At 37.0% G+C, this 25,306-nt stretch overlaps 1 protein-coding gene across 11 annotated transcripts in view; it reads right to left on the bottom strand.

Annotated features, from left to right (window-relative positions):
* The window catches only part of FHIT (fragile histidine triad diadenosine triphosphatase), a 611,077-nt gene that overhangs the window by 485,303 nt on the left and 100,468 nt on the right, over nucleotides 1–25,306 (bottom strand). For 8 of the 11 annotated variants that reach the window (XM_063347965.1, XM_063347958.1, XM_063347961.1 and 5 more), the window contains one exon: nucleotides 2,565–2,611. The exons of 1 other annotated variant lie outside the window; for it this stretch is intronic. The gene's annotated coding sequence lies outside the window, so the exon portion shown is untranslated. Of the gene's footprint in view, nucleotides 1–2,564; nucleotides 2,612–19,795; nucleotides 19,882–25,306 lie in introns of all 11 variants that reach the window. 2 more of the 11 variants (XM_063347963.1, XM_063347960.1) reach the window with 1 other exon arrangement.

Genomic DNA, 25,306 nt, shown 5'->3' with positions numbered 1-25,306 from the left:
TATCCTGCAAAGATCCAAGGTGATATAATCACAATTTGCATACTTTAAAAACATTAGGAGTTTAGTAAAAACTTTGAAAGTTTATTTAAATGGAAAAAATTATATTACACAGCTTTTCCAGATGTACCCTAGAGGTGATCTGATTATAAGATAAAGAATAGCACATTTCTTATCTGCCAAGAGTATTTTGAGGATCAAGACAGTTGAAGAGAATCATTTCAATGGATTAATAACTTTAGGCCACTGCATTTGAACAATCATATCCACGCATTCGAAATAGAGACTAAAACCAATATACTGCCTATCTGGAATTTGCTGTATATTTTTGGCAAGACAATATTAATGATCCCTGACAATCAGCTGCTGCTCATCTTGCAGAAAGGCACCCGACCCTTGCACATCTCCAATGCAAGTATAGAACTAACAGTTCCCAGCTACTTTCCATGGGAAGGGGAGGGCAGGGGAAAAAAAGCCACCAAACCCAAACCAAAAACAACTACAAAAAAAAAAAAAAAAAAAAAAAAACAAAACAAACAAACAAACAAAAAAAAAACCAAGACACATTGGAAGGGAGAAAATACCACACTACTCTCAGCAAGCAACTATCTCTTTTTACCTCCTTTGGGGAGCAAGTTGGCTCTAACAGACTCTGTCTCTGGTGTCTGCCTCTTTCTCACAGTAATTGTAAAGCTGGGATCAAGGAAGACACATCTATTTGTTCCTCTCTCTCACTAAAATGAAAATGTCTCCTGCTATTTGGTCAGCTTTGAGTATCCCTCTGCTGGACAAGACCTCATTTCTGTAGAGTAAAGCATATCTTACCAGGGGAAAACCAGAAGAAAAAAAGATTTATGGCAAAATTTTATTTTGTAAGTGACCTGTTCAAAAAAGAAAAAATCTTGGTCACGGTTAAGGAAATAGAAATTCCTTGAACAAAGCACAAAATGAAAAAGCAACTTCTCCCCATCACAAAAAGCAATAGTTACTTCCAAGAAAATTTGATAACGACCATCCAGAGTTTGTACAAGGGAAAACGGATGAATATGAACATATGTGATAGCTGCTGGTTATCAGAGTGAATAATTTAGAGCTCATTTACTAGGTATGTGTCTGCCAATACATCAATTGCTTGAGTTGTTCATTCCACAGCTAAACTACTGCACAAGTCGCAATTTCAAAACAATTTTTTACATAATGCTTAACAATTAATCAAAATGTATCCATTGCTTTTCAAATGAACCATTTTTCCTTTCACATGATGATAATTCTTGGTCTTCATAAAAATACAAATGCAAGAGGGAGAAGTTCAGTATCCTACTGTCCTGCAGCACGTTCATTTTTTGCCGCTCAGTGAATCAAAGGGCAAGCAAGTATCTCTGGATAGTATCTAGTTCGTGTTTTCACCCCACAGCAGGGTAAACCCAGGTCATTTCTGAATTAGCCATTTTACTCACCCAAGATGATCAAGGAACCCAAGAGCTGTGAGGTAGCCTGAGAGTAGTTTTGTCCTAACCTATTCATATTCATAGTGGGAAGATTATCTTGTTTCTGATACATTTGCATGCTTAGCTAGCTTTGCTGTATTTCTCATCTAACCTGAAACTTTGTTTAAATTTCAGTTTGTTCTGCTTTAGCTGCTCTATTTAGGCAAAAAAAAAAAAAGAAAAAAAAAGGAGAAAGGAGAGTATTTCCCCTCTGCGATGGTCATTTCTGTTCTTGAGAACAGAAGGCGTTTCTTGTTTGTTTGGGTTCTTTGCGAAACCACCTCAATTCTTAGGAATTTGGAGCCTGAGAAGTACTCAAGAAATAACAAATCAAGTGAGACTCCGCTTTAACTAGATCAGTTCTATATTAGCCAGGAAATTTATTTACAGAGTGGGAACATAGCATACGTCCCCTCTCCATGAGGAGGGGACCATAGATGAATAATTGATGATATACCCAAGGCTTTGATACTTCAATACATCGTACTGCCAGCCACATACTCTTATGCTTTTTTCTTGGATCATTTCCACTGTACTCCACTGCAATTTACCAAAACAAATCCACAATCCTATCAAAGAGCGGCACCATAACAAGACCAATGAAACCCAAGTGTAAGAACCTTCTTTGCTTCCCAAACAGTAGCTCCTTATAAGAAGACAAGATAGCTTTATATTAAGATTTTTCTTTTAGCTTTAAAACCAGTGAGATTTTGCCTCCCTGCAAAACTAACAGTTCAGTATTGAAAGGTCTTGATTTCACTACATAACTTCTTCAGGGACTTACTATTAAATTACCAGCTCGCTAGCATGACTACTTGGGGGTCCCATTATGGCCACATGTATTTGAATGGAAAAGTCTGAAGGCTTCAATGTCTGGTGATACTCTGGCTTGACTAAACTTTAATTTTAAAACTCACACAGGCACATTCCCCCCCTCACCGCAATGGCAATACGTTATCGACTTGGATTTTGTTACTCATTTCTCTGTTCGTTGCTGTCAGGACCATGTGAAGAAATCACTGATGGGTCTCATGTCCCAGTGAACAGAGCAGTATGTTCATATGAAAAACACACACTTACATTAGGAGGTTGCAGGAGGCCTCTTCTATGTATTACTCAATCTTTACCTGAAAGAAAAAAACACAACTTAGAGACCTTTAATAGAGAGCATCACAAAACTATTCAATGGAGAAATTCAGCCATAAGTGCTCATTGTGTGGGAAGAGCTGTATTCTCCATAGGAATCTTACTGAACTCTTCAGAATAGGACAGTTCAGTTTGGGGGGACTCAATTTCTATTTTACTTTTGGGGTTTTGGCATATAGTTACAAAAGTGTACGTTGCTTTACAGTATATACTTCTGCCACAAAACCATCAAAACAGAAAATGTCAATAATCATTAACATTTAGATCAACAATTATCAGCTACCTTTTAAAGTACTGGTTACCAAAATGCCTATTTAGTAAGTAGTATCGTAATTGGAAAGCATCATCATCACAATACCATGTATTTTAGGATAACCACTAAACACAAATTTTGGCATAAAGCAAAACCTTGACAAACCTAACGTTTCTTTGGTGAGAAGCTTCAGCATTAGGTCTTTTCATTCAGGTTTTCCTTTAAGCCTCAGACTAAAGAATATGAATTCTGAGTTTTAATTAGATCTGCTCTTCAGAACAAGTCACAACTCTATCCTTACAGATAGCACACCTAGAGCTAATCAATCTTCTAAAGGGTTGCATGACATGATGTTAACTTCCCGCTATGATACAGTAAACCAGCACATTGTCTGAAGAGAACAGAAAAGGTATTTGACATTTTTGTACACTGTTAGGAGCTGCTTGTTAGGACCTATTTTAGCTCCAAGGATAAGAAAAAAAAATCCACACCATATAGCTCAGTGCAGAGGATGATTACAGTGATTTTGTAGTGTGCAAGGAAGGGACAGTATGACCCTATGCATTTCACTCTCAATTACACTAGTGTATTATAGGAGAATGGAGATTAAACATTCCTGTCATACACAAGATGTATGCAGCTGCCTCTTATTATTTGGTGAAGGTCATGAGTAAGGCCAAACCTATGACTGCATTCTAGCTAAGTAATTCAGCAGTCCCTTCTCCAAATGTGATTTGATAATGAGTTATTAGGAAATATGAGCCCGGGGTAAGAAATATGCCAATGTTTAGCAGACAAGTACATGCAATCCACACTGTTACTGTAAATTAGTGACAAGAAGATTTCTCTAAGCATAAGTACAAAGCCACCAGGAACAGAATTAACCTAATGTGGTGTTTTGTCAGTCTACAAAGTGTTTAACAACACTGGAAAGTGCTCTAAGTAGTAGTTCATTGATTCTATTAAATCCCTCTATCCAGGTGCACATTTTGCGGGACAGTTCCTCATCATTTCCTCATCAGTAACTTGCCTATTGCTTTTTGCTAGTAATATGATTTACTGTCATCCAATAAAACCCTTTTCATTTCATAGAAGTAACGTGAGTATCTATAAAGAAGAAATAACGTTCCAGAAATGTAATTCCAGTGTTTGGGATCAACTGTCATTGAATGAGAAGAATAGAGAAATTCATACTTTGTTTTGTATTCTTCAAAGCACCTTTCTCAAATGTAAACAAAAAGTTAACAACAACGTGCACATCATTAGGTATTATGTATTATGAAAGGTTAACAATATGAAAAAGAAAGGCTTAAACAAAGCACAAATTCTGGTCGGTAGGGACAGTATTTTAAAATACAAGGACTTCGTAAAAGATACACTTGACCACCCTAGGATGTTCAGTACTTGGATTAGAATTGGCAGATATCAGAGCTGACACACAGAGTTTGGGTTTGGAGACCTAACCAAAAAATTCCCTGAAAAACACACTTGGGACTCAACTGCAAAGTTTCAAAAGTTTCTGAGCACCACATCTAAACCAGGATCTGCACTTGGGGGGGGGAAAAAAAAAAAAAAAAAAAAAAAAAGAAAAAGGAGCCTTCCTGAGAATGAGAAGGTAATAAAAATCAAGGAAAAATAAGAATAGACTAATTCATGGATAATTGAATGTTAATAACTAATAACTCTGGAGAGAAGCAGCAATAACCAATCATTCCAGTAGCAATCCTCGAAGGAAGGTCAAAACACTGAGACAGACTCCTTGAAACTGAGAAGCTTCTTCAGGAGCCCATCTTTAAGATTACCTCTGACAGCATTAACAGAGCAACTGTTGCCTTGTTTTTGACTCCTACTTTTACTTTTTGGTAATTTAAGCAGTTTACTGTATTCATGTCCAAGGATCAAGCAAGAAAGGATTATCCTCTCCTAAATATTCTAGATACACAGAATAGTCAACATGCCCTGCCCTGAAGAGTCTCCGTGGCCCAACACGAGGGACCAACATTGAGTCACGCGTAGCTTTTAGGGTTCACCATTGCCAAGAACAAGGGAAGGAAGATAAACGCCGATTCTCTTTTTCTCAAGGGGACATTTATTAAAGCCATTCAAACCAAAGGGGATCATTCTGCAAGGTGCCAGATCTCTGGAGAGATTACTGTGCACATTCTTTACTGTTTCAAGTCACAGCAAAGCCTACCTTTGTTACAAAACTTAGAACCTTCAGCTGATAGAACACGGAAGGATAAAACGCACTGCCAAAAGCATTCAGACCAACTTCACTTGAGCATCTACAGCTGCTTTCACTAGTGTTCCAGGAATGAATAGTTTGCCTTTTTTTTTTCCCCCACCTCTTTTCTGTTCGTGGCTAGCTGATTTAATCCTACTCTTTCAAAAGCCATTATAAGTATAGAATGCAAGCTGTTACAAGAAATCTTAATAAAAAGACAAATCCTCCTCACCACATAAAAGGGAACACCAAAATATTTTGTCTTCCTTATTAATCCCATTAAAAGCCTTCATTCTTTATCCTGAAAAAAACCATCCCTGTATTTTTCCAGCTAAGCAACTTGACAGCTTAAAGGCAACTTTAGAGGCCAATTTAGATTTGATAAATATATATATATATATCATGTATAAACACTAGTTTTCAAGACAACGCTTTGAAGACACTGACAGAGACAAACATTAACAAAAAGCCTAGTCATCTACTAATTAAGAAGCTTTATACTTGAACATATTTCAGGTATGTTTTAGAAGTATACTAATATTTCAGTTATTTGACCTTCCTTGACATCACACACATCCGTTCTTCAGCGTATGCCTCAGAATCATTATTTAAGACTAAAGCAGATAGACACATGAAAGATACTTAAAAATAACTGGCAGAATTTCAACTCATTATATTAAAACTCCATCAGTTCTCAGTTTCATAAATTTTTATTCGGTGGCATGGCTTCAAGGCCCACTATTTTGATTCTTTGGAATAAAGAACACAGGATTTAAAACGCAAAGGTACAGGCTCAGGTTTACAGGGTAGAACCCAGCACAGCCTTTTAAACAAGGAACTGCAAGAAACTTGGTTATTTTGGTGGGGTTTTCAGTATAACTTAAAGCAGTATATTAGTAATTAAAAGTAATTACCATGTCTCTTCAAGAATGAGGCCAGCTCAAAGAAAAACTACCAAAAAATCAAGGCAGAAAGTACAAATTTTATATATTTATTAGGAAGTTTTTAGATGGAGTTGGCACTTGAAGTGTTGGAGAGAAAGAGACGGTCATTTACCAGGGTGTATGGGTTTTTTTCCTAAATTTGTCATCTTGGCAAGTTACTAAGACCACTGGAATAAAGACTGTATCTTCTCTAGGAAGGGTTTCATATATATTTATAAGCTGTTGCATAAGCATGTCCACATAATGGGACAAACACATTCCATCATTTAAAACAGATGCAGAAACAAGAAGGATTTGTTTGTTCAAAGTACTGAATATTTTTTAAAATTAATGTCTATATTTTCATCTTTGGACACATCCATAACATTAAGATTTATACTCATGCCAGTGATTTACAGTAAAATATATCCCATATCTGGGATATCTGAACTTCAAAGTGGATGGATTTTCATTAATACTGACATTGGTGCATCCTATTTTTTTTAAGTCCAAGCAAGAACGAATCCAGCTCCACAACACGGAGAAACGTGTACAGAAGTATGAGACAAGAGTCTAAAGGCTAAAAGCTATCTGGAAATCCTGTCACAGATTAATTTTTTTACTGATTTATGAAGTATTTTATAATGAATTCCATTCTCTTGAACTTGTCACTAATTTAATACTATACCTTGCATCAAAAATCTCAACTAAAATACTGCCAGTACCTACAACATAACCTTCTCCCCGCCCCAGTCAGACATTCCTAACTGTGAGAAGGGAGCAAATATAACTTATTAAACCCATCTGGACTTTTATTCAGTCTATCACCTACTATGCGCACAGCAAATACGTCAGCTAGAAGGTTTAAATTTAGCCACAGAGATCTTTCAGTGTTTCATTCCCGAGAAAAGGCTGACAATTGTAGCTTCTTCTGAGAAAATCGAAATCCAAAGACTACTTAGGAAAGGCAGTTTTACTGTACCCTTTACTCATTCTGTTAGTCACAGAGTTTGCTTTTTTATGAAGATATGCAAAACTAGATTCTTCTAATGAAGCTCTAGCAAGCAGACGATACTTGAAATTGCTTTTATACTGTAAAGTCAAATGGGAATATTTAACATTTTTCCATAATTGCTAAACCAAAGGCTAATCATCGACACCTGTGACAGCTAATGGATCTGTATTACTTAAGCCAGTCAGACAAAATTTAACCTTCATTTCTGTTCAGGTGATGTCCACAAGTCATTAAAGGAGAGAATTAGCTGCAGAGTATCCAAGCGATACAGTGCAATTCAGGGATGAGAACTGCTTAATAGCTCTAAAAAAAAAAATTAAAAATAAAAAAATTCTCTTCAGTTTCTTGTAAGTTCACTTTGTCTGTATGTCATACCTACAAAAACCTTAGGAGCAGATAAGGGCCTGGGCATTTAAGACAACTGCCCAGCATGCGACCAACACCTTACTTCTGTGCTTCCATACTCCCACCTATTTCTCTGTACTGATGGTTTCCAGTCTTCCACTTGGTGGCCTTAAGCTGTCTGGATCAGAGAACTTTGTCCCTGTATAGGTCTGTAAGGCAGCTCTCAAAGTGAGTCCTGGTTTGCAGCTTGATTACTCAGTGCTACAGTAATTCAATTTATGAGAATGTGGCTTGTTAAACCTATGATACCTAACACGTGAAAAAATGAAAATACATTGAGAAATTCAAATATTTGTAAGGTTCTACCATTGTGTGGGAGTAAAATGAGCTTAGACCAAGCTGCAAACAGAGAATAGTTGTTTGAAAACTGAAATTCTTAATTTTAAAAAAATCATTATGCACAAGCCTTAAAGAGGCAGCTGCTAATAAAAGTCATTTAAGAGCAGCTTCCAGTAGAGCAGACTTCATGATGGACACTTTAACAGCTACTGCCACAGTTTGGCGACATTAAAAAAAACAAGTATAATACACAATCAAGTGAGAAAATCAAAGAAATGAAGTAGCAAGTAATTTTTGTAACATCAAAAGTTTGTAGTGAGCTGCTTGAGATTTTTTAAACAGTATTCTCACGCAGTTGAATTCCAGCCTGCTAGTAAATGGGACTCACTGGGGTAACAAACTGTGCCGAGTCTACAGAAGGAGAAAAACACCAGAGGATATATAAACACGTTGAATGTCATTTACATTCTGTTGAATTTAGTGTCTGCCAAGTCTAGTATACTGCTTGAAATGTTGTGTTTATCAGACATCTGGGTAAAATTTAGGAAAGATGGGAGATACAGAAATTTCAAAACCATTTGGAAGAACCTCATAATAGTTTATTGTCATGCTTCAAGATAGGTCTTTTTATAACACGACGACTACATGGTCACTATGAAACCATCCTTAAATTCTGATTCTTAAAGATTATACAAAGATGTTTGGAACCGAGTGTTTAGGGAATGTCAAAAGGATGGGAGTATCAAAGCACAAGTTTTGGAAGACCATTTGTATGCAGAACATTTACACCTAAGATTTAGAGAGGTCGTCAGAACAAAAGCAAAAAATATGTTTTCTGATGTAATGGTTTTTCCACTATTACCTTTTCCCCCCCAGCATTTTTAAAAAAATCTTCCATGTGGAAACAAAGATCTCTTGAAAATTGAAGACAAATTTGGGAGTTGTTGCAATATTCAATAGTGCATTGTTTACGGTACTCAGCTTGTGCTGAACAGTGCATAAACACTGAATAGGAATGCAGCAAATCTGCAAAAACTGTAATTACAAATTAGAAGGACAGTGAACTGGTCTGATCCTTGCCTTGGTCACAGCACAGCTATTGTACATTTTCATCAGAAATTCTTGCATTTCAGAAGTTTCAAAAGCCAACAACACAAAAAAAAGCCTACAAAATCAATAGTATTCATTTGTGAGAATGATGTAAAGATTGCCCTGTAAAAACAGCTTTCCTCTTGCTCATAGTAAGGCAGGACTCAGCTTGCACTTCCCAGACGGTTATTTTCCTAATAGGAAGGATATCAAATGGCAGCATTAACAAGGAGACTGTACTTGGGGAAGAACATATTCTCCAAAAAGTACACCGATAACTAAAGGAGACATACATACTTGTACCCCCAGATTTGCTGCAAGCCCAATAGCCAGGGAACATGGTAAACCAAAGAAAAAAAGCCATGAAAGATTCATCACCTTGAGACATATCCATGTCCCATTTTGTCATCTTCCCCCAGTTTTGGGGGCATGTCTTGCTTCTCACACGAAAAGCCTGGAATTCCATTCACCCTCTTTAAAATAGCACTTCCACCTATTCTCTCACCATCTTTAAACACCTTTTTTTAGAAAAAAAGCACCACCACCAAACAAAACAAAACCAAAAACAAAAGAAAAAAACCACACAAAACCCCACACAATATATCCCTGAGCATACACAATCAATATGGGAAACAGCTTCCACCCACAACTTCATAGGCTGAACTTTGAACGTCCAGCTCCCAGGAATCCTGCTGAGTGTAGCTCAGTAGGACAAATAAGTACCTGCTCTACCTCAGCTAGCAGAAAGAAATGTGAATTTTATAACAAGACTAATCCTCAGAATTTTGGTCAAATAAGGCAAAGACTTCAATGAGTCACTTTCTCTTGTATTTAGGATGGTTTCCAGTAAGTCCAGAGCCACGTATTAAAAACACCTGAAAGTGCTGAAGGCTTGCATTCACCAGTAAAGAAACTGAGATTAGAATCAGCTAAAGGGAACCAGGCTAAACCCAACAAAACCTTTATGTTTCAACAAATATTTGCCCAAAGGCTACAACTGAAGTGTCCAGTTAACGACTTGAGTTAACCTCACAGAGATAACAGCTTATGTCAGTGTGTGGTCTCACATCCACTACTCTAACCCCGTTCCTGGAACTACCTAATGGATTTTGAATTGCATGCTTTTTTTTTTTTTTCCCCCTGAATAAACCTTTCTTTAGCTAAGAGCATGTCTTGGCTACATCAGAGATTTCAGACTGTATTTTGCTACACACTATAAAGAAGCAAACACACTTCTGGCCTGTATGTAAAATTTAAGGCTGTACAGAAATCCCAAGGTTCCAAATATACTGATCAGCCAGTTCCCTCCTAGAGCAGGCTGCTGCTGCCCTGACGGTTTTCAATTTCATTTGGGAATAAGCCATAAAACGCTCAGGAAAGAAGCATCTAGAAATGTCCATTGTATTTTTCATGCTTATCTGGGGAGGTGTCCTCTCTGATTAAAGCAAATAATTTCAAGCAAAGGTTAATTATGCACTAGCTTTCTTAGAGCCTATAAAGGACTGACAATGGGTTGTTGGCAGCATGAGGTAGCGCTGATCACCTCCCTGCACATCTGCAAAAAACTACAGATTGAGCTGCCTTATGCAAAGTTAGTTTAACTATTTTTTTCCTTATTCCCCTTATAATTGGGGGAAAAAAAAGGTAAACAAAAATAAAAGCAGAAAACTTAGTATTCTGCAATCTAAATTCATTAACTAAACCATACACAGCAATAAACTGCAGATCTCCCAGAATCAGTGGCAAAGCTTCTGTTAACTTGCAAAGCACCCAGATTTGTCCAAAAGGAAAGCAATAGAAGAATGACATCTGAGGTTCTCAAGGTTAGGTTGAAAATATGAAGGGTAAAGTTCTTTTACCAGCAGCTCTCTGCAGCTTCCCAGCAGAGTGTTTGTTACAACCTACGTTCACCCACCCATGGAGCCCGAGGCAGCGACCTGCTGGCAGCCATTCACACAATTTGCTTCAATCTTAGGAGCAACTTCACCCAACTCCACTAGTCAATACCAGTTATTGATAGGTGAATATCCAGCACAAATACCATTTTCTTCTGAAATTTGTGAATTTTCAGTATTTCAGACTAAATACTTGTAAAGGTTATCAAAGGCCTGCTTCGTTAATGGAAACAGAGTAAAACTTTTCTCTAGAACACAGGTATCTTCCAGGTACAATATATTTTTAATTGCCAGACAGACGTAATTATGTTACAAACCATAATGGCACTACAGAGGCAGGTAGGGACAAATCACAAATCACATCATGGTTCAAAACTGCATCAATACAAGAGTTGCTCCAGCAGAGCTCACAGTAACCTGTGTGCAAAGGAGAAGTTCAGAACAGAGCAGATGAACAATAAAGCAAACCCCATGCAACCTAAACACTACCAAAAAAAAAGCAGCCAATGTAAAATTCATGTTTTGTCTTTTTGCCAGATGATAAAAATGATTCCCCATGTGGAAATTAGATTCTTCAAAGGTACCATACTGATTCATTTAATTTGTCTAAGTACTTCTGATGCAGTTGCACACTGCAATGAGAATTTGAATTTTAGATTAAGCAAATGAAGGGCAAGGTATTTCTTCATACACACAGTGAGAAAGACTACTTAATGCCACACAGCTAACAGAGACAGACAGCAACCCAGTGCAAATTCATCCAGCCATCAGAAGGACTGATATGTCTTTTACCAATATTGTTTTTAAATATTTAAATTGCATCCCTTTTACATCGCTCCTATATGTAACGATTTCCCATAGCCAGTGCACTCAACTAACCTTGTATATAATCTTAAAGTCTCGTAATAGTCTAAATAGATCTTAATAGTCTTCAACTATTTCTTGTGTATTTGCTAAGCCTAAGCAGCTCAGGCATGGCCGAAATAATTCTACCTGTACCTTGTGTTCCATTTAAAAAATAACAACAACAGAAGAGCAGAAGTCTAGGGGAAAGGTTTCTAAATTATATCATAAAGCATTTATTAATAGTCTGAGTTCTTGTTACCCTTTGTTGCCAACAATTAAAAGTAAAATAGCCCATTAATGCTACTAATCATAGATCATGCAGGCACTCATCTCTGACCTGGAGACATAATAATACTACAACAAAAAGCAGTGTCACCTTCAGTACTTCACCTAATTAAGAGTGAATGCAGAGATCAGTTCAGTGAGAACTGAGAACTCCATCTCTTTCTGGAGAAAGAGAGATCACCAATTAGATTTAAGTGTCCAGAAATATTTTGTCAGCAAAAGGAAATAAATTGAAAACATCATCAGAGAGATGAAAGGGTGGTATGCAGGGGAGAGAAATTTCTAATATGAGGAGTTGAGTAGAATATACTTAAAATCCGTTTGACATCATCTTTCCCCAATCCCATCCCCACTATCAGTTGCTCTCTTTCATGTGGTTTTAACGTATATTGGTCATTCTCATGTTGCCGTAAACATGATCTTATTAATTTTAAGCAAAGAACTCCGTCCTGGGTTAATTACCTACAGCCTGGCAGGTCTGTAGACACTTTTTGATCCTCACATGGTAGCGTACACTCACGTGTTCAGTAATGCCAACCCAATCATTCGGTAGATGGGGGGCCACTGACAGTTTTCCATAGGCATCAGAAGCATGCATGTGGTTATTACAGAGATTCAACTCTACAGTCCTGCAGAGCAGACTAAAATGGCTCTAATCCATGAAAGGATGAGAAACAGCTAAAGTGAGATTAAACAACTGCACACTATCCAAGTGCACTTTGTTCCAGGTGCAGTTACATACTAAATTTTTCAGAAGTGGTCGGATTGTTTGAATGAATGACTGTTTCTTGTCCTACTGCACTATTTAAGAACTGCATAGGATAAGTTAGCAAGTCCCCCAATTTCCCCAACAACTAGACACAGAACAGTTTACTGGCACTACCAGTACTAGACGGGAAAAGGTTTTTAAGAATTTTGCAGTGTACCTGAAGAGCTCAAACCCTCTAATACAGGATTTCAAGTCTACTACCAGTCAGCTTCAGTCAGAGAAAACTGAAGTTATATCTGCTAGCACCATAAGACAAGCTGTCACTTTGTCAAATGATTTCTTACTAAATCTGACTGCAAGCATAAAGCACTAACATAATTTATTAGAACAATTAGAATGCATCCTTGTTTTCTTCTAATTAGATTATTCCTTGTACTGGTAATTACATCAGACAAGAAAAGACTAATAGCTTCAGATCTCTAAAATCATCTGTAGAGTACGTGAGGAGAGAATGATCAATAATACTAATCTACTGGAACACAAATTCCCAGAAAGAGATATTTTATCATGAGTGATTCTTTAAATAATCAACATTATTTCTCAAAGTCCATGTTACTTTTACTCAGACTTTTAAAAAAGCACAAACGTAAGGGAATAGACACTAAAATAATCATCAGAAAAACACTGAATGATAACTGTACTTTGAGGCCTTCTAGGTGAAGGGCACATTACCATCTTCTCCCACTGGCCATAAACCAAGAATTAAGAGCTGTCATGATATTATCTTCGTACAGACTAAGGGAAGAAACTGGTGCAGAACACCTCTCCTTCCCCATACTTCCAACACCAGAGATGTTCCAAAACACCTGATTACTTCTAATATCTAAAAAGATATAATAGCGTATCTTTTAAATTATTTTCTCAGTGGGAATACCATCAACTATAACTGAAAACTGCTCACCCACACAGTCTTTTCTTTACCATTCCCAAACTCCTCTGAACTTTGTTAGCACCGTGCATTGACTATGTCAATCAAAGTTGCCCTGAACTTTAAGAATCATTAAATATTTTACAGCTAGGAAAAAAACAGCAGGAAGAAAAGTAGGAGAGGATGCAAAAACAAAGAATGAAAACCAGCAAAAATATGAGAACAAACATGAGTAAAAGGTCCAACAGCAGAGCACAAAAAGATACTGTCAGATTTCTCTATGTTACACAATGGAAATAACCCTACAGTTGAAGGACATCTCAGAGCAAAAAGGCAGAATAGCATCAACTTTTATTATATCTCTGGTTCTTCCTTTTCCTGCCAACATGATCCATGTATGCAAATTGTAACGTCAGTGTTGGTTGGTTAATTTAGTATTACAAACTTCAAAGCAGGTTAAGCACACCATTGTCAGGATTGTTCTTGAGAAACAGGCGACGCGTGAAGTATTACATCTGCTACATTCCATCCTTCAAGCTATCCCATTCGCTCCAAGAGATTCCCATTAGGGCAATACTCCAAATCTTCAATAGTTTTCCACTATAAAGATCCCACTTTTCTTCTGAAATTCTGCTAAATCCTTGGGGAGTTTTTTGTTGCATACAGTCCTACTTTCACATTTTACCCACTTCATTATTAGCTTTGTATGAGAGGAAAGGAAAAGCAGAATAGTTTGTAGCACCTCTACCACAAAGAAGTCTCTGGCCATTACTGAAATCTAAAGCCTTTAAAAAGCCATCAGCCTAGAAAATACCATAATAGCCAAAGAGAAATCACTCATGAGAAGAGCCTAGGGTCTAATGTGGGCACAATAATCTTCTAATAAGATTCACATCATGTAAAATAAAATAAGGAATGGGAAATAACATTGGCCCAGGGAAAAGCAAACAAGCAGCCAAAAAGCTAATGAAGCAAACTAGAGGAATACCAGAATTAAAACTGGAATTTAGAAGAAGAGGAAAAAGCTTACTGAACTTAGGTAAGTCACGTAATTTTAGAAGTAAAAATAAAGCTAGGGCAGAGACTGGAGAAAGAAGTGAGAACATGAAAGTAATTACTAAGCATTTTACTGAACTTCAACCGGGGTTGATTTCATTACACCTCTGTGTAGGATTCTGGAATTTATGGTAGCAGATAGCACGATAAAACAGAAAGTTCTGCAACCCCTCTTGAAACTTCTACTTCATCTAAACTGAAGATAAAGCCTGTAGACAATTTGAACACTAGACAGTATTTTTTTTTTAGGGCTTTTTGTTTGGTTGGTTGGGGTTTTTTTGTTTTTTGTTTTTAATTGTCCATTTTAGGAAGAGCTTTTTGTTCCAGAAAATTAAAGACTTCCAGTTTATTTCCTCTAAGCAGTGTTTTGTACCCTGATTAACGGGAATTAAATCTATATTAAGTGACAATATCTAGACAGACACCTTTCCCAGCAGAACCTGGGGTAAATATACTTCATTCCCATTCTTTGTTCTTCTATATCTATTCTAGGATCTTCTCCAGAGTTTTGAAAATCTCAGACCTGTCACCACAGAGGTGCACTTTCCCAGTTAAGATAATCAAGTGGTCCAAAGGCAAGAGCTCTTTGAGCAGCGTGAAGCAAATTTAGCCCTTGTCAAACCTAAAAAAACCACACTTTATCAAAATACATAATTCATACCATACACTCCCTGCTTGGCCCTCCTTCTAGAGAGATCATATCTCAAGTTAAACTCAAATAGAATTTTTTTTTTTTTTTTTCTTGAGATAAACCCAGAGAATTAAAACAAGTAATTTCCACACCACAACCTCTACACAAATCACACTCATCTTTTACCCAGAATAGCATCTGGACAACTGCTTGAAATAAGAAAACAGCACCCAGATGAAACTGCCTTCATCATGCTCTGCTAAAACTGAAGCCTGGGCCAAAGCTTTAGTCTTCTATGGTTTCCCAACAGAGCACTAAGCTTAATCCATTGAGCTTAAAAGATGGACACACAGTCTATCTGTGATACGTCTGAATTAATCCAAAATCTTCACCTGACACTCGGCTGTTCATTTATGCCTTTCAGACTTAGAAATGCGACAACGTATGCAAGTGATAAATGCAGCACAAAAATCTGAAGCTTCCCTTTCTCACAACACAAGGCTCTCAAGTTTGGATAATGAACCTTCTAGTGGGAAGGAGGCACAATAGATAAGAAATAGGCCTACACGAACACACACCTATACGCACAGTTTCTTCACCACCATGGGGTTAACCACTGGATCCACACAACTTGTAAGCCCAGAGTTGAAGATGCTCCCTTCCTTCCAGGGCCACATGAATATAGGACCTAATTACTAATCATAAAAGTAGAAAGGCAAGATCTAATCTATCCTTAAAGTCCCAACAGCTGAAACTATTGTTATTTTTGTGGCAGAGGAAAGGAAAGCTCAGATTAGAAAGATCAGAAAATTATCATTTTATATTATTAAAAATAAACGCCCTCAGCAGCCCTCATCATCATTTCAGCAAAGAAGATCTGAAGAAAAGTATGCAGTATTTTTTTCAGTGCTCACTCTGGAACAACTGCAGATGCAGATGTTAAATTCAAGCAGAAAATTCAGCCTTTTGCATTCTTTACTTTCAAGGATAGCTCAGACAAGCAAAGACCTGACTTATCTACTGATAGTTCAGCCAGCTTCCCTAAATTGACTGCAAATAATTTTCTGAAAGCTTTGTAAAAGTCTAAGTATTTTTCAATGCAGTAAAGAGACAACAATCTTGAATTTCTTTTCCAGCAGACATTTTCACATCAGTGAAACTGTGCAGCAGTAGGCAAATAGGTGATGATACAGTACAGGTGATTGCACATATCTTCAGTAAAGAAGATATTGAGAATGAGATTTTCTAAGGTTTGGCCGAAGTCTAAAGTCCTTTTATCTTCTTGGGAGTTGAGAGTTTGTTTGGAGTGGTTTTATGTTTTTTTGAGGGGGCTAGGGGGACAGGGCTAAAAATAGAAAAGGGACTGACATGCCTTTCATAATGCAACTAAAAAAAAAAAGTCTCACAATTAATTGCATCCTATGCATTTAACAGAAACATGGAATTAAAGATATAAATGAGCTGCAAAGAGTTACTTACGATTTAGAAAACAGATCTAAATCTAATTCTAATAGACTCTTCCCAGCCAACTAACAGCAAGGCACCCTACAGTGAGCCAACATGGTTAATTGCCGATGAAGAGTTCGCATTTTATGAATACAATGTATTTGTAACTGAAGCAAACAACATTATTATACCCAGGAATTCAGGTCTGCAAAAAAGGGTTCACAATGGTTCACTCAACTGCAGAAAAGATCTAAGTCTTATACCAGTCAATGGCAGTACAAGAACAAAACCACAAACAACATGAATGAACTGAATTCACAAATATTACACAACTAAATGAGACTACAAAGACACAAACACATACAAAGGAAGGAAAGAAATACGGAGCCAAACAGAAAATTAACTTAATAGTCCATATACAAAGACAGCATTGCTGCCAGAGCCAAGTAGCACCATGATTCGTTTGAGGCGTTGTTCTTGTCTCCACCATCTTACCAAGAAGTACAGGCATTCCCAGTTCGTGTAAAATAAAATTCACTTGACAAAAACTTATTTTTAAAAAATTACCCAAGGAATTTGGAGATTCTTGCCACATCACCTATTTCCCATTGTTTTCATGCAAAGCTTCTCATTGAAAACTTACCCATAGGAGTATAAAGATGTAATTTGGAGACAAAAGTACGGAAGAAATTTGTTGCACGGATTTTCAGTAAGGATTGGCTTTAAGTATTACAATTTTAGAAAGTCAGTGTATTCCTGGAAGCCCGTGTGTTAACAAAACACAGATACGGATATGCTACCATTTGGTTTGGTCATTCATTATTTATAAATAGCTTTAAAACTCTTATAATAAAAGCTACAACCAATAATCTCAGCGAAGCAGCTGTCATCAGCAGTCAGCAGGGAGTTTGAGAAAACAGGCAGGAGCATCGAATCTTTTAAAACTCTCTTCTACCACCTTCCACAACGAATGCATACTTGAGAACTTACAGGGCTTTGGACATGAAAAAGCCTAAAATAACCTCCTCCCTCCACAAGTACCAATTTAAAAATAAACAATCTAAGAAATATGTATCTGTACTATTATTTGTAATATCAAAGACAAGCAAAAACACATACAAATATTAAAATAATTTTTCAGCTACTGAAGTGGCAATGGTTTTATTCCAATGCATCAAAAGCTGAATTTTAATATTTCACTACATAATCTAAAATAAGTTTTATAGAAGAAAAAGAAAGTAATCCCTCAGTTGCACAGATTATCCACAAAAAGTTGCTGGTGTTTGTTGTGTGGGTCAAAATAGGACAAATTAGACAAAATAGAAGCACAAATTTAAACTGAATCCAACTTCCACATGCATGTTTAAGTTAGTCATTGCTAAGAATTGATGTCATAGAGATTGTAAAGTTATTGTATTTGTAAAAGTACATTAAATGAACAAGTAACAACACTGAAAAATAACCTCATATTATGGACATTATATCATGCATTTTTTTAAAAAAGAGTATCCATTGCAAGTACAAGGTGTTAAGGACTCACGTGAAGGCCACTATGGTTTTTTTAATCATTATTTTCCCCCTTCAGCCCAGAAGTACCATAGTTTCCCACTGGTTACCACATCCTTCCTCTGTATAGACCAGAGGTTTCTGGCTTGTTTCTCAATGAATGGAAGGGGTTGCAACTCCTCACACCCTTTCACTCCACATCAGCTAAAGCCACCACTCTTCCTCGCAACAGGCTGCAGCAGTGGCAGTCACCCTTCCAAGCTACACTATCTTCATACGGTTATTTCCACAGCACGTATCCCCCCAGCAATACCACTCCAAGGAGCGGATACATCTCACCAGCTTTGCACACCAGCAGCACAGAACCAGCCCCACCTGTTCATTAGGACCTTACTCTGGGTCTCACTTGTAACACGCTTGTTCCTTTGTAGCATGGCCTGTCTCTCCAGCTGAGAAACAAGATGTTTCCTGCATTACAAACCAAAGATCCACACATGACAAACCACCAAAATTTTTCAGAAGTCTATGTTGCCTGTAAGCAAGAGAATGAAAACAAGAACACTGAAAGCCTGTTCCTAAGGCAGACATCCTGTAAAGGACTGAGCTTCACCAATAGCACAGTGTATAAAAAGGGGTCATTTAAAAACAACAATAAACCTGGTTGCTGGCAAAGCCATGGTGAGACGCGTTAAACATGGCTCATACTAATTAAAATACAGAAGAAAATTTTGTAATTTACTCAAGACTCCTAGCTAGTTTTAGATGAAAATGACATCCTGCAGGTAGCAAGTCAGCGTGATCTGGTATTACACATTTTCAAACTTTTTAATGAACCTTTTTATTGCCGTTATTTGTAGTTTGAAAAATAATTTACAAAGAAAGAAGTGTTTGAAAGCATGGTATTTAGCAAAAAAAAAAAAAGTTAAGCCAGGCAATAACTCTGAACTCCTCGCACATCCATCACACCTGACATCCCAAAGATGAGTAAAAGTAGAGTTCATATGATAAACAGAGATGAGATGGGAAAGTAGAGATCATATGATAAGCAAAGATGAGATGGGAGAAGATGCCCATCCTGGGGGAGAGGACGAAGGGAGAACTAGATTAAACTATTTCATTTTCATTTTATTCATAGAAATCAATAATGACATTCTACAGATTAAATTAACAGTTGTTCTTTAGTAACTGGATACTACACAAGATACTGCCTTCCTTAGGGAGGAGCTCCAACCCATCCCAAAACTCAACAAAACCAAAACCACTCTCTGAACAGCTGAAGCTCTTCAGACACAAATGCAGAAGTAGAAAGTCTAAAACTGGAACCTCATGATTTTGCTCTCTGTAAAAGTCACACAGTAATTTAATTTGGTTTACATGTTTATGTATTTTTTTTTTTAAACTGCTTGTTCAACATGCATAATGTATCTTCTGTGGGAACACCACAGCAGGTAAAAGCGCTTGTAACATAATGCTAGACACTTCTAATTCTTGCCAGTCTGGTTCTTCATTAATCTTCACCTACATCCTATGCATCAGCAACTGTAAACAAACTGGTATTTCACAGAAATCTGATAATTACATCTTTGAAGCGTTTTCATGTGACGCAAGCTTAAACCGATGTCTAATTAGCTTTTCTGAGAAGGAAAAATAATCTGTGAACCTGTGAAAGACTTACAGTGGTGTGGCTGGAAAGAAGAATATTGATTTTTTCTTAGTTATTTTGTTGACCTCTACTAAGTAGTTGGCATTTTGCACACAGATCTGCAAAAATAAAGATATGACAATTAAAAGAAATAATACATGAGATCTTTAGGTGAGATGAATCATATCTGAATCATAGAACATTTCATGCATGAATTCACAGCAAGAATTTTGGAAGCCTATACGTGCCAGTTTCCCTAGATCACTATGACACCTAGAACACTATATGGTATAAAACATCTTTAAATAAACAAATGTCTAAGCCATATATCTGAATTTCTACACTCTAAAGAGCATTGTGCTCTAGTAATTTGAAAAAAGTATATGCCCGATAATTCTCTAAAGCTAACACATTCGCCATGCATTCCTAAAAAAACCACAAAATCTTCAATAAAGCCAGCTTTCAAAATTTCTCATTCAAGTTCGTGAGATGGAAACATGCTATTGTTAATTAAAATGAGACAAAAAGGGTTTACCCATTTGATATGGAAGTATCCACTCCCTTAAAACACTGACAGATGTTCAGTGAAATGTTACGCCATCTATGCCGTTTACTGTAGTCTGCTGTCAAGATCTTCAGCAAACCTCATTACCTCTTCCGGCAGTTCCGCTGCTCTACTGAAAGCTTATCGGAATGGCACATAACATCTTCTGCAGTACGGCCAGGTAATGTAAGGCCAACACCGCAGCCTTCATTTTCTGTTTCCCTCCTTTTATTAGTATCATGGTTTTCATGCAGATATTTAAGCACCTATGCAAATAGGATTTGCACAAATAATTTTACGGGTCTATGGTTGGTATGTTTAAGCCAGCCTGATAATCACAGTTCAAGTGTCCCTGGAGATTACGTAGTTGCTCTCCCTTTTTCTTGGAGCACAACAGCAGATGGTCTTAGTACTCCGCCAGCTCTTGAAGATCTTGTCAAAGACAGGACATTGGAGTAAAAGCAAAATTATCCTATGATATTTTCATAACTTCCCATAAATTCCAATAACTTTTCACATAATGCACAACCTACATTATTCATAATTTATTGTTATAGGAATACAACATACAGGCTTGGCAGAGTCAGACTGAGTAAGAATGAAATAGCAGGTATTTCACACAAGCTAGAATAATTTCAAAAATCTTTTTCCACCTATTCAAAACCCACTGTATATGGAAGGAGAAAGCTTTTAGATACCTTCTCAAAATTAATCGAAGTAGACCAGGGCTCACCTTTGTGGCCAAAGTCTTTTCTCTCAGCTACCCTCTTTTACTACCCTCTTTTACCTTAACTGTTTTTCTTTATTTGTTAAAGCCATGATACAAGCCTTACTAGGCTAGAAGCCTAGCTTAAAAAAAAAAAAAAACAAAAAACAAAACAAAAAAACCCCCCACAGATAATGTATTTAAACCTCAGTTTCGGACAGAATTCAAAGCTAATGTGCAGGCAAGCCACATAATCTGTATATACATAAGACAAGGTCTGCACTGACCCAAGTACCTCAGTCATGTGAGAAATGAGGTGCAACCACGGATCAGAATTCTGAGACCAGATGAAAACTGTCTCTTCACAAACGGCAAACACTATAGGTAATGGATAGAATAAACTGTACCAGCAACAGTACAGTTCTTAGTCGCACCTAAGGGTGCTACTACAGCAAACATTCCCTTATCCAGGCCCACCAACACAAAGGTAAACAATATAAGAGTTTAAGTTGAAATATGTTAACTAATGGTGTGATATTGCCCCTATCAATAAAAGCCACAGAATAGATAGAGACTTTTTACCAATATAAATCAGTATTACATGATAGTAATTCCTAAGGAGGAATAATTATGCTAACGTGAGAACTTTCAGTCGTGTAGCTGCATTCAAAAAAAGTAAAGAAAATATTTTCGTAATATAAATATGCTGTCATAAGAAAAGCAGAAGTAGTAAAAACGTGCATTTCAAATACAGCGGAAGTAATACCCCCATTTATTAAGGTTCTTCAGGTTTCTCAAGGGAGTTGTTTATTTGTAACACAAAACACTACCGCTTCATGTTTCCATTATGTCATGTGTCATTTGTCTTTATGAAAGAAATTTGTGCTGTCAATATCTATTTTATTGCACAGTAAATTTTCATTACACATGCCGTTATGCCCACATTCTGTTATTTCCCTGGTAGACTTGCCACTTTTTATATTTTTCTAATGGTGATATGTACTTAAATTCACAAACAAAAGAATCCCATAAGTAGCCATCTTTACCTAGGCAGACTTTTCACCAACAATTAGCATTTCTCTTATTCAAGGATAAATAAGTTATTTGCAAAACAAATTATGTCTACATTGGACTTACTATTTAGTTTCTTTGGAAAAGGACTCATAGGTTGGTTTGTTTTATTTTAAAGGATGATAAAAGTTCTTAGCCCAGGGCCTGGCAATGAAAGTCAGCCAAAAACTCTTAACCTAGAATCACTAACATGCCTTCACCCAAAGCACTGACATCGATTTATCAAATAGGATTTTAGCATATCTGCAGCCATAGGCAGTCTGAAGTTACTTCCATCCATTGTAAAAAAAAAAAAAAAAAAAAAAGAGAAAAAACCAAACCTCCAAGCCAGCAATCTTATTTGATACATAAAACACTACATTGAAATTCAAAGGTGCATCTTGCTTAGGCCTTTAGAATACCACTGATCTCTAAGCTTTGGATAGCTTTTCTCCCACCCACATTTCACATTGTTTCAGATGGCAAAAACAGTTAGAATTTCTTTAAATATTGCTCTGCTTTTCAAATCCCTATGATGACCTTGGTTCATGCTGATGCTGCAAACTTAGAACTGAAAACCAGTTCTGAACCCATCACACCAGTGCCTCATGTCCCATTCTTCAGTCTAGGGGAATCTCGCTTTGCAGGAAAAGCAGCAGTGTCTTAGATCCATCTTTCATGCACGGGAATCATACCTTTAGCATTGGAAACACTGAAAAATGAGAGTTTCACAGAAATATTAGCCTAAAACCATTTTTCATGTTCCTTCAAGAATGCCAAAAAAAAAAAGCTTCTAATTGTTTCTGCTCATTCTATTGTAGAACAAGACAAAACAGCATAGAAGTGTTGTACAGACTAAAATATTCTTTAATGCTATTCTAAAGTTACCTGTCTCAAAAAAGCCTGAAGAGAACCATGCTAAATGCTTTGTTTTACAAAATCTAAAGTTCATTACTAATATTTTTAATGTCTTTAGTTCTTTTGAAGCACCAATTTGCCATTCCTTTTTCAAACACCACAACCTCCGCCCCCCAAATAGTAAAATTCATCAAATCCTTACTGATGGCCTCCTGAGGGGAGCCTGTTTTTAAAGTAAATATATATGGAAGTCAATCTTTACATAACATAAACAACACTAGTCTAAGTAACATTGCCGCCTGATTTGTCTTCAGAACACCATAGGTCTATCACTCCTGCCACTGACATCCCTGTTTCCCATGTTATTATTATGTCAAAGGGAAGAAAATCTCTTTCAGAGAGATTCTGATGAAGGTGTTCTACGGGGGCACTGCATAAGTCAAGAATAAGTAATTTCTACAGTTTTGAAGAATGTTTCAGATCAGTACACGCATGTGAGCAATCTGATTTCAGAACGTTATTTGTATTTATATGTTAAAGTTTGTCAAGGCTTCTGTCTTCCTTGATAAATACTTACTGTCTGTAAACCGGATGCCTGTAAGAGCTGTGTTTACTTACCTTCTCTGCTCCTGCCTTCAAGCCTGCTTAAGTACAGGAGTCTTGAAAAACCACATATTTTTTTTCCTGTTGGAAAAAGTAGCAGTATCGACCCTCCCTATCTCTGTAATTCTATACAAAACAAGCCAAGTAGAAAGACTCACAAAGAGAACAGGAACTATTCCTCCAAGAAAGTGCTTTAATGAAGTAAAAAAAAAAAAAAAAAACCAAACACAAACATCTCTGGATGCCTTGTGTAGAGCACGGGAACTCACATGAAGAAAAAAATACAAGAACTGGAAAGCTTAGTAAAGTATTCTGTGTCCTGTCAGAAAATGGCTGCTACATAAAAGCAAAAGCTATTGCCCTAAGGGAAACCTGCATTCTCTTTGCTGTTTTTTGTTTTCCACCATGCTTTTCTGCTAGAGTGACACCTTCCAGCAAAACAGAGTGTCAACAGGCTTCAGTGTACAGAGAACGGGCATGCAACAACAACAAATGTATCCAGGCTGTCAGATAGAGTGTGTACATTGGTTAAAATTAGTTGTCAGAACGTAGTTGTCCGCATATTGTAAGTGTCTACTTAGAGGGTAATAAACCCTTATCACCAATTAAAAACATCTATTTGATTGTAACTACTACCAGACCCTTCAGGCGCTCACTTCAGACCTAGAAAGATACCAAGAGTCCCAGAAATCACACTCTTACAGTAAATCAAGACTCCTTATGCCTTAGACAACAGGCCACTCAAAATATTCCTAACTCAGTATCACAGCAGGAAGGTGGGGGAAGTGGGAAGGGAGGCCACATGAACAACAGATTTGGTCCTGAAGATATACACCAAAGAACACAGAAACAGGTACCACAGCAAACATTAATACCGATAGCGGTTTGAGTAACAGCCCATTGAAATCAATAGAATGACAAATCCAGCCTAAATGTCAGATATTGAGAAATTGCTCAAAAGTTAAACGGTATCATTTCAGGTACCTCTGCAAGATTAAGAAGAAACAAGAACAAGAGCATGCCTTCTACTTCTTCCTGAGCTGGGTTAACTAAAGAGATCTTACCAAACCAGCACATTGACCACAATGCTCATTCCAAGTGCTCCAACAAGCAACTCTAACCAGCAAGTCTGAAAACACAGTAACCACCAGTAGCACAACAGAGATAAGAAGCTTCTCCCACTAGTCCAGACAGCTCTAGAAAAGGCCATCAGTTCACAGCCCCAAATCACCTAAACTTTCCCATAACGTTTCAGTGCAAACCACTGCAGCAAGGAAAGCCATTCTCTTTTTAGTTAAGAAACTTGAAGGTCTCCCTTTCTCCCATCTGCTGAAGCCCACCACATTCTTTCTGAACAGCAAAGAGAATTTACATTCTATATTTGAGGATGACATATAGCATTTGGCAAGTTCTTCTAAACAGTCTATTTTTTCTCCAAAATTTTTCAAGAAAAAAGCTCAGCCAAGCTTTTTAGTTGCTGGATCAACAGGTAACACAGAGGTGAAATTTCTAGTTAAGGTAAGAAGCTGAAGGAGAGAAAGTTATGAGAGGGGCTTTAATTGGAAGTAATTTTCATTATGTCACATTGATAACAAATTTAATGATATTGCTACTTGTAGGGAACAATGCAATTATTTTATTTATTTTTTTTAAACAAAAAAAAAAGGTAAGTTCTTTATTCACAGTGTATTTGATACTGAATGGATACAGCTAGGAGAACAGACCATGACGCTCGCTTAGGAAAAACAAAGGTTAAGTTTCTTCTGACAACATTGGGCAGGCA

The sequence above is a fragment of the Chroicocephalus ridibundus genome, chromosome 10 (assembly GCF_963924245.1).
Source record: "Chroicocephalus ridibundus chromosome 10, bChrRid1.1, whole genome shotgun sequence".
Classification (NCBI taxonomy): Eukaryota; Metazoa; Chordata; class Aves; order Charadriiformes; family Laridae; genus Chroicocephalus; species Chroicocephalus ridibundus.
The sequence above is the reverse complement of the archived record's forward strand: the minus strand, read 5'-3'. Positions and strand labels throughout refer to the sequence as shown.